Below are 7,330 nucleotides of genomic sequence, written 5' to 3' on the forward strand. Positions count from 1 at the left end.
TTCACCTGTGGAGCTTCATACTTTATGTTTCCTTTCTGAATATTGACATTCCTCAAAGGTCGAGAAATAGAAGGGAGAAGGAAGGAAGGAAGGAAGGAAATGTCTTTGCAATAGAGTTGAGACGTTCGGTTCAGCTCTGTAATTAGGGGACTTGGTGCCGTTCTTTGCTGATGACACAATTCTCTCTGGGATTAGTAGTTTCTTTACCTCCTAACAGCCAGATGTAAACAGTCTTGTACCTCAGCCTTTGTTTACATCTATGCTAGTTTTTTTGGCGCAGCTGCTATTCGTTTGAGCCAATGCTTCTGGAACCTGAAAGTAGTCCCACCTGAGTCTTTAATGTCTCAACTCTATACAAAAGCAGTCCTGTTTTAAATCTGCTTCCCATTTGAAAGCCTCCTCTGCACCAGCACAGTCTGTGTACAGAAAAACGGCTCTGTTTTTCAGTTTTTTCTTTTGGTATAAAATGAAAAACGATAAAACCATGGTATTTCCGTTTTTTCGTTTTTTGGTTCAAACGAAAAAACCAACTATCAAAATGTACACGGACCCAGCATCATCTTTGTGGCACACTTCTCTTGGTCAGCTGGCTGCCCTAGAACAATTATCATATAGGCTGCTTGATAAGGTGGAGGTGTATCACTTGAAATGGGGGCGGTACCACTCATATATTGAGCGTTAATGGAATTTCCAGCTCATAAAAATAGCAGTAAATTATCATATAAAATGCGAATAAACTGAAGGGTACATTTTGTTAGAATACCGGTTCACAAGCAATGCTGTAAACTTTTAAGCATTTCGTGCATCACTGTTATATTTTATTTTTTATATAGTCTTTGTCTGTGGTCGTGTTTGTATTGATTATTAATTTTCATTTTAGTTTATTTTAATGTTCCATGTCAACTTGATATTGTCATTTGTGATTGAAATATTTGCATATGTTTTCTTTATCGTGAAAACAATAAAAAAAACTATTAATCATAAAAAACAAAAAAAATCTGCGTCCCGTTTACCTGTGGAGTGTCGTCCCAGCTTCAGCATGCGGAGCGACCTCATGAGCCGCAGCACCTGCACCACGCGGCCCATGTTCTCCAGCTCCGTGCTTCCTCCGTGGAGACTCTCCACCGCCAGCGTCACGTAGAAGGGCAGGATGGCCAGCAGGTCGATGACGTTGGGAACGCTGCGGCTGAAGCGGCACTTGTCTCTCACGCACAGGAACCGCAGCGCCAGCTCGCCGGTGAACCAGACCACGCACACGTACTCCAGGGCGTCCAGCAGGAGCGGAGCGCCGGCGCCCGACTCCTCCCCCAAGTCCAGCGAGATGAGCGCCATGTTGACGACCGACACGACCACGAAGAAGACCGAGAGCGAGCCGAAGGTGCGGGCGGCGCGCGACGAATCGGGTTTCTCCAGCAGGTCCCACAGGCGCCGGCGGAGAGCCGGGCACGCCGCGCCCACGAAGTCCTCGTCGTCGCCGTCGTCGGCCTCGACCTCCCGCCGCACGTCCAGGCTCTCCTTCAGCTCCTTGCGGCGGTAGTAGCGCTCGCGGCAGCAGGGGTTGATGCGGAGCTCGTCGATGCCCCAGTACTCGATCTCCTGCAGGAAGGAGATGACGCACAGCTCCTCCCGCACGTGCAGGTGACCGGTCCGGTAGAAGTTCATCACATACCTGTCCACAGGAACATGAACACAGAGCCAATAGACAGTTAGCAGCGCTTCTGACAAAGATATGAAAAGAAGTAGAAGTTTACGGCACTTTAATCTCAGTAAGACTAAACCGTTTAGTTTAATAAAGAGCTGAAACAATCACAAAAATGCAAAAATCGATTAATATGAACTACTTAAATTTCCAAATTGCCTATAAAGTAGTGGTTGTGTGTGATTAATGGACTAAAGAGGTAGATTCTTGAGGTGCCTATACATGTGCCAAGTGTTATACCCTATTAAATTTCTATGAGCAAAACAATTCACATTTTCTGTGGTTGTTTTTTATGTGTTCTAATAATTGATGTGAATTGTATATGGTGTAAATAATTTGTTGTAACCTTTTCATGGTTATCAAACAACAGCAGGATCATTAAAATGTTATTTTTCTTGAAGTCTGAAAATGCTACATGACTCCTCTCATGTACGGACGTTTGCTATAGCTTGTTAGCATTTTGTGACTTCCAGATAATTAAATTATAATGATCATGCAGTTGTTTGATCATGCAGAGGTGGATATTAGAATGGCAAGCTCTCTCTGTATTTTTTAAAGGAAATTAAAGATCTATCTTTTTAATAAGTAATGTTATAGCCTTAGTTTTTAAGTTCTAATCATTGTTTTTTACGTTTATCCCTGGTGTTTATTTTATTGTATTTTTATTTTATTTTATTGACTCTTATTTATTGATTTTTTAACATTTTATTGTTTTATTGTTGTAATTTTGCTATGTGAAGCACTTTGGGCTGCATGCTTGTATGAAAGGTGCTATATAAATAAAGTTGAGTTGAGTTGTTTGACAGAAGTGAAAAGGTTATGGGCGATTAACAACACCAAATACATTTCACATCAATTATTAGAACACAGAAAATGTTGATTTACTGTTTTGCTCTTAGAAACTGAATAGAATTTCGCACTTGTACCGCACTTTGTAAGCGTGGCCCGTTCGAAGCGTCACGTTATTGTTATCGGAAAAAAAGTGAAGTAACGCCGGTATTATTGTTGAATACAAAAGGACATCATGCATGTTTTAAATCCCGCGGTTCGGACGCCACCTACTGGAAGGTCTGCGAGTTTCGGTCGAAGAAGAACTCGTTCTCCAGGAAGTCGGCATCGTCGCAGAGCTCCAGCGCCGAGTCGCGGCCGCAGCGGGCCAGCTTGCCCAGCCGGGTCTCGGGGTGCGAGGCCAGCAGCTCCTGGGACAGGATGTACCGGCTGCCGCCCACGTTGATGATGAAGAAGTCCAGCGGGTCTCTGTCGCAGGACGCCGCCGCCGCCGCCGCCTCGCTGTAGAAAACACTGGAGTCCAGAGACAGGAGCGAGGCTCCGTCGCCGTACAGGTCGACCACCGAGCTGGAGGGGAGGCTCATGGTGGAGGGAGGGAGGAGTTAGGGAGGGAGGAAAGAAGGAAGAGAGAGGAGGAGGAGAGGAGTGAGAGGGAGGGAGGAGGTTGGGTGGAGCAAAAGAGAATGGAGGGAGGGAGGTAGGAGGGAGAAGGAGAGAGGGAGAAGATGGGGTGAAGGGAGAAAGGAGAGAGGAAGGGAGGCGTTTGGGTAGAGAAAGGGAGGATGGAGGGAGGTAGGGGGGGCAGAGGGAGGTGTTAGGGAGGGAGGAAGGGAGGGAAGGAAGGATGAGGGAGGTGAGAGGAAGGGAGGAGGTTGGGTGGAGCAAAGGAGGATGGAGGGAGGGAGGAGATGGGGTGAAGAGAGAAAGGAGAGAGGAAGGGAGGCGTTTGGGTAGAGAAAGGGAGGATGGAGGGAGGTAGGGGGGCGGAGGGAGGTGTTAGGGAGGGAGGAAGGGAGGGAAGGAAGGATGAGGGAGGTGAGAGGAAGGGAGGAGGTTGGGTGGAGCAAAGGAGGATAGAGGGAGGGAGGTAGGAAGGAGGAGGGGAGAGGGAGGAGATGGGGTGAAGGGAGAAAGGAGAGAGGAAGGGAGGCGTTTGGGTAGAGAAAGGGAGGTAGGGGGGCGGAGGGAGGTGTTAGGGAGGGAGGAAGGGAGGGAAGGAAGGATGAGGGAGGTGAGAGGAAGGGAGGAGGTTGGGTGGAGCAAAGGAGGATGGAGGGAGGGAGGAGGAGAGAGGGAGGAGATGGGGTGAAGGGAGAAAGGAGAGAGGAAGGGAGGCGTTTGGGTAGAGAAAGGGAGGATGGAGGGAGGTAGGGGGGCTGAGGGAGGTGTTAGGGAGGGAGGAAGGGAGGGAAGGAAGGGTGAGGGAGGTGAGAGGAAGGGAGGAGGTTGGGTGGAGCAAAGGAGGATAGAGGGAGGAGGGTCCGGAGGTGGAAGAGAAGGAGGAGCTAAGGAGGAGCTAGGGAGGAGGTGAGGACCTGATGGAGACCGCCCAGTGTTAGAGGAGTCAGAGGATTCTGATAAAAACAAAACAGTTTGGTTTCAGTTGGTGTTTACATTTTAAATCGAGTCTTGACCTGAAAACCTCCAAACCTGACAGAGTCCAAGACTTGCAGGTTTCTTTGAAACCAAACCCGACGAAAGACCAAAACAACGCAACCTGACCAGCCAGACTGTCGGCTTTACCATCAAGCTCTCACTTCAAATGAGAATAAAGAAACTGATAAAAAATTTTGAAATCTTTATCACTGGTTTCAAAGTGAAAACCAGCTGCACCTGGATTTTGAACCCGACCGAGGCACCAGGTCCTGTTGACTTCAGGTATTCATGTCAAGCTCTAATTTCAAATGTACGGAAGCCCATTGAGGACACGTATTCATACATTTTATTTACACCATTTTCCTGTGCTGTGATAATTTAAGTCATTTATGTTGAGTTATTTATGTCATTATCTCGACATAAAACATTTTGTTTTCCGAGGGTTAGGGTCTATACAATAGAATGAACTCACTCAATGAACACACTGCTACTTGCAATGCAACACCTTTTATTGTATAGTAACGTTTCGGTCCAACCGGACCTTCATCAGATCTTGTCATTCGGACGTCTTAAATAGATAAAGCTCCGCCCCTCTCTGTGTCCTCAGCTGTGAGACAATCATGACATCAGTAGGGTAAAGAGTCAATCAATCAATATCTTTTAGAATCAAAATAGTCAAAAGTGCAACAAATTATCACAATAACCACATATTATATATAAAAATGTACAGTATGTATAAGGGATTAGACACCATTGTAATGGGACATCAGTCATACTTGACTTTCAGAAACCATTACATGGGTCTAATTTAGTAACATAGAGAAATCAGGAGAAATGATAGAGAATATAGAGAGAGAGAATGATAGAGAATACCCAGTGGCAGTTCACTTCAGTGATTGTAAACATGACATCTCATCATTCAGGTTCTGTGGTATAGAAAAGGTTGAACCCACCAGATAGAGGTGTCGATGTAGAGAAGATCTTAAATCAGAGAGAAGTGTCTTGGATATACACATTACAAACCTATCACCGAACCGACTGAATGATGAGATACCGTGGCATGTGATGCTGTAGCTAGAATGGAGTCTCCTCGTCTATGTTACTGTGGAACATTTCTTATTTTGACCAATTTGCAATCTTGAGTTGTTTTTTGTTTTGATTTTGAACCACTTTTTCTCTTGAATGTTTCCCGATTTTTTCTCAATTTTTATTCCTCATTTGCTGTAAATTTGTTGTAAAGATATGTATGTATCTGGATATATATGTGTATGTATAAATATATGCACGTATATATGCATATTTACATATTTAGTCCCCCCCCCCTTTTTTTTTTCCTCTTTCCTTTAGTGTCTATGTGAGGTTGGGGGTGGGATGGAGTGCATGAGGGAGGGGGGTGAGGCCTTTGTGTGCTAAAAAAAAATGTGTGTAAAATATATTTAAAAAAATAAAATTATAAATTTGTTGTAAAGAACTTTGTGAACTGTGTTTGTAGATATTATTGTTGTTGTTGATATCATCATCATTATTATTCTTATTACTTGAGCTTCAGGGACATTTGGAAAGAGCATTTTCCAAAATAGCCTATGGTAATTACTTATCCTCACATAACCTTTGTGAAGACGGCATAACAAGCATGAATCAACAGAACACAGAGAGAGAGAGAGAGAGAGAGAGAGAGAGAGAGGAGAGAGAGAGAGGGAGAGACAGAGAGAGAGAGAGAGGGAGGGACAGAGAAAGAGAGGGAGAGAGAGACAGAGAGAGAGGGAGAGAGAGAGAGAGGAAAAGTTAAGAGAGAGAGAGGGAGGAGAAGGTTGAGAGAGAAACAGAAATTCAAAACAAGAGTTGAGGAAAGAGAGAGATGCGGTTGAGCGACAGAGACGGAGCAAGAGAGAGAAAGAGAGAGAGGCCGAGAAGGAAAGCAAAGAAGAGAAAGAATAAGAGAGAGAGGAAAAAGTTGACAGTGAGACACATATCCAAAAAACAAGGAGAGAGAGAGAGGTGGGGTGAAAGACAGAGAGAGAGAGGAAGGGAAAGAGAGAAAGGAGAGAGAGAGGAAAAGGCTGAGAGTGAGACAGCCATACACAAAACGAGAGAGAGAGAGAGAGGGAGAGAGAGAGAGAGAGAGATTATCAAATAACAAAAAACTACAATACCTATTAGGTGAAATTCCAGATATATATATCTGCATATATATATCTGCAAATTATATTGCAGCCTGCCATAAACTGAGGGAAGACAGTGGAACCAAGATGAGAATTAATGTGAATCTCTGTGTGTTTTATGTTACATGATCTGTTTGATCTGCATTTGTTTACAGTTATTCTCACAGTTTGTTATAATCATTTTGTTTGCTTATGATTATTGTTTTTTGTCTCCATTGTTTATGTGAGCTTTGGCAACATAAGAGGTACTTGTCATGCCAATAAAGCTGATTGAAAATTTGAGAGCGAGAGAGAGAGAGAGAGAGAGGGAGAGAGAGAGAGAGAGAGAGAGAGGCGGTACAGGAGATAAACAGAGAGTAAATGAGAAAGGTGGAGAGAGTGAGAGAGGTAGAGACAGAGAGGTAGAGAGAGAGGTAGAGTGGTAGAGAGAGAGGTAGAGAGAGAGAGAGAGAGAGAGGGAGGTAGAGAGAGAGGTAGAGAGTGATAGAGAGAGAGGTAGAGAGAGAGAAGTAGAGAGACAGAGAGAGGGAGGGAGGGAGGTAGAGAGAGTGGTGCAGAGAGGTAGAGAGACAGAGAGAGAGAGGGAGGGAGGTTGAGAGAGGTAGAGAGTGAGAAGTAGAGAGAGGGAGGTAGAGTGTGATAGAGAGAGGTAGAGAGAGAGGGGGGGCGTAGAGAGAGAGAAGTAGAAGAGAGAGAGAGGTAGAGAGAGAAGTAGAGACAGAGAGAGACAGGGAGGGATGTAGAGAGAGAAGTAGAAGAAAGAGAGAGGTAGAGAGACAGAGAGAGGGAGGGAGGTAGAGAGAGAAGTAGAGAGTGATAGAGAGAGAGGTAGAGAGAGAGAAGTAGAGAGACAGAGAGAGAGAGGGAGGGAGGTAGAGAGAGAGTAGAGAGAGAGAGAGGTAGAGAGAGTGGTAGGGAGAGAGAGAGGGCGGTAGGGAGAGAGACGTAGAGAGAGAGTGGTAGAGAGAGGTAGAGAGAGAAAGGGGGAGGGCGGTAGAGAGAGAGGAGAGAGAGAGAGAGTGAAGCCTCTGGCGGTGTCCTACTTCTCCTCCGCTCAGGCTGCATGGATATTTAAATATTTTAT

General features: G+C 45.1%; 1 pseudogene; it reads right to left on the reverse strand.

Moving 5' to 3' along the window:
- Positions 1 to 1,013: 1,013 nt before the first annotated feature.
- Positions 1,014 to 3,072, reverse strand: LOC139640422 (potassium voltage-gated channel subfamily V member 1 pseudogene; annotated as a pseudogene).
- Positions 3,073 to 7,330: the final 4,258 nt, after the last annotated feature.

Source organism: Centroberyx affinis, unplaced genomic scaffold, assembly GCF_046629955.1.
Source record: "Centroberyx affinis isolate AG114_WGS23_722 - 3 ecotype Tasmania unplaced genomic scaffold, CSIRO-AGI_Caff_v1 ptg009411l_1, whole genome shotgun sequence".
Taxonomy (NCBI): Eukaryota; Metazoa; Chordata; class Actinopteri; order Beryciformes; family Berycidae; genus Centroberyx; species Centroberyx affinis.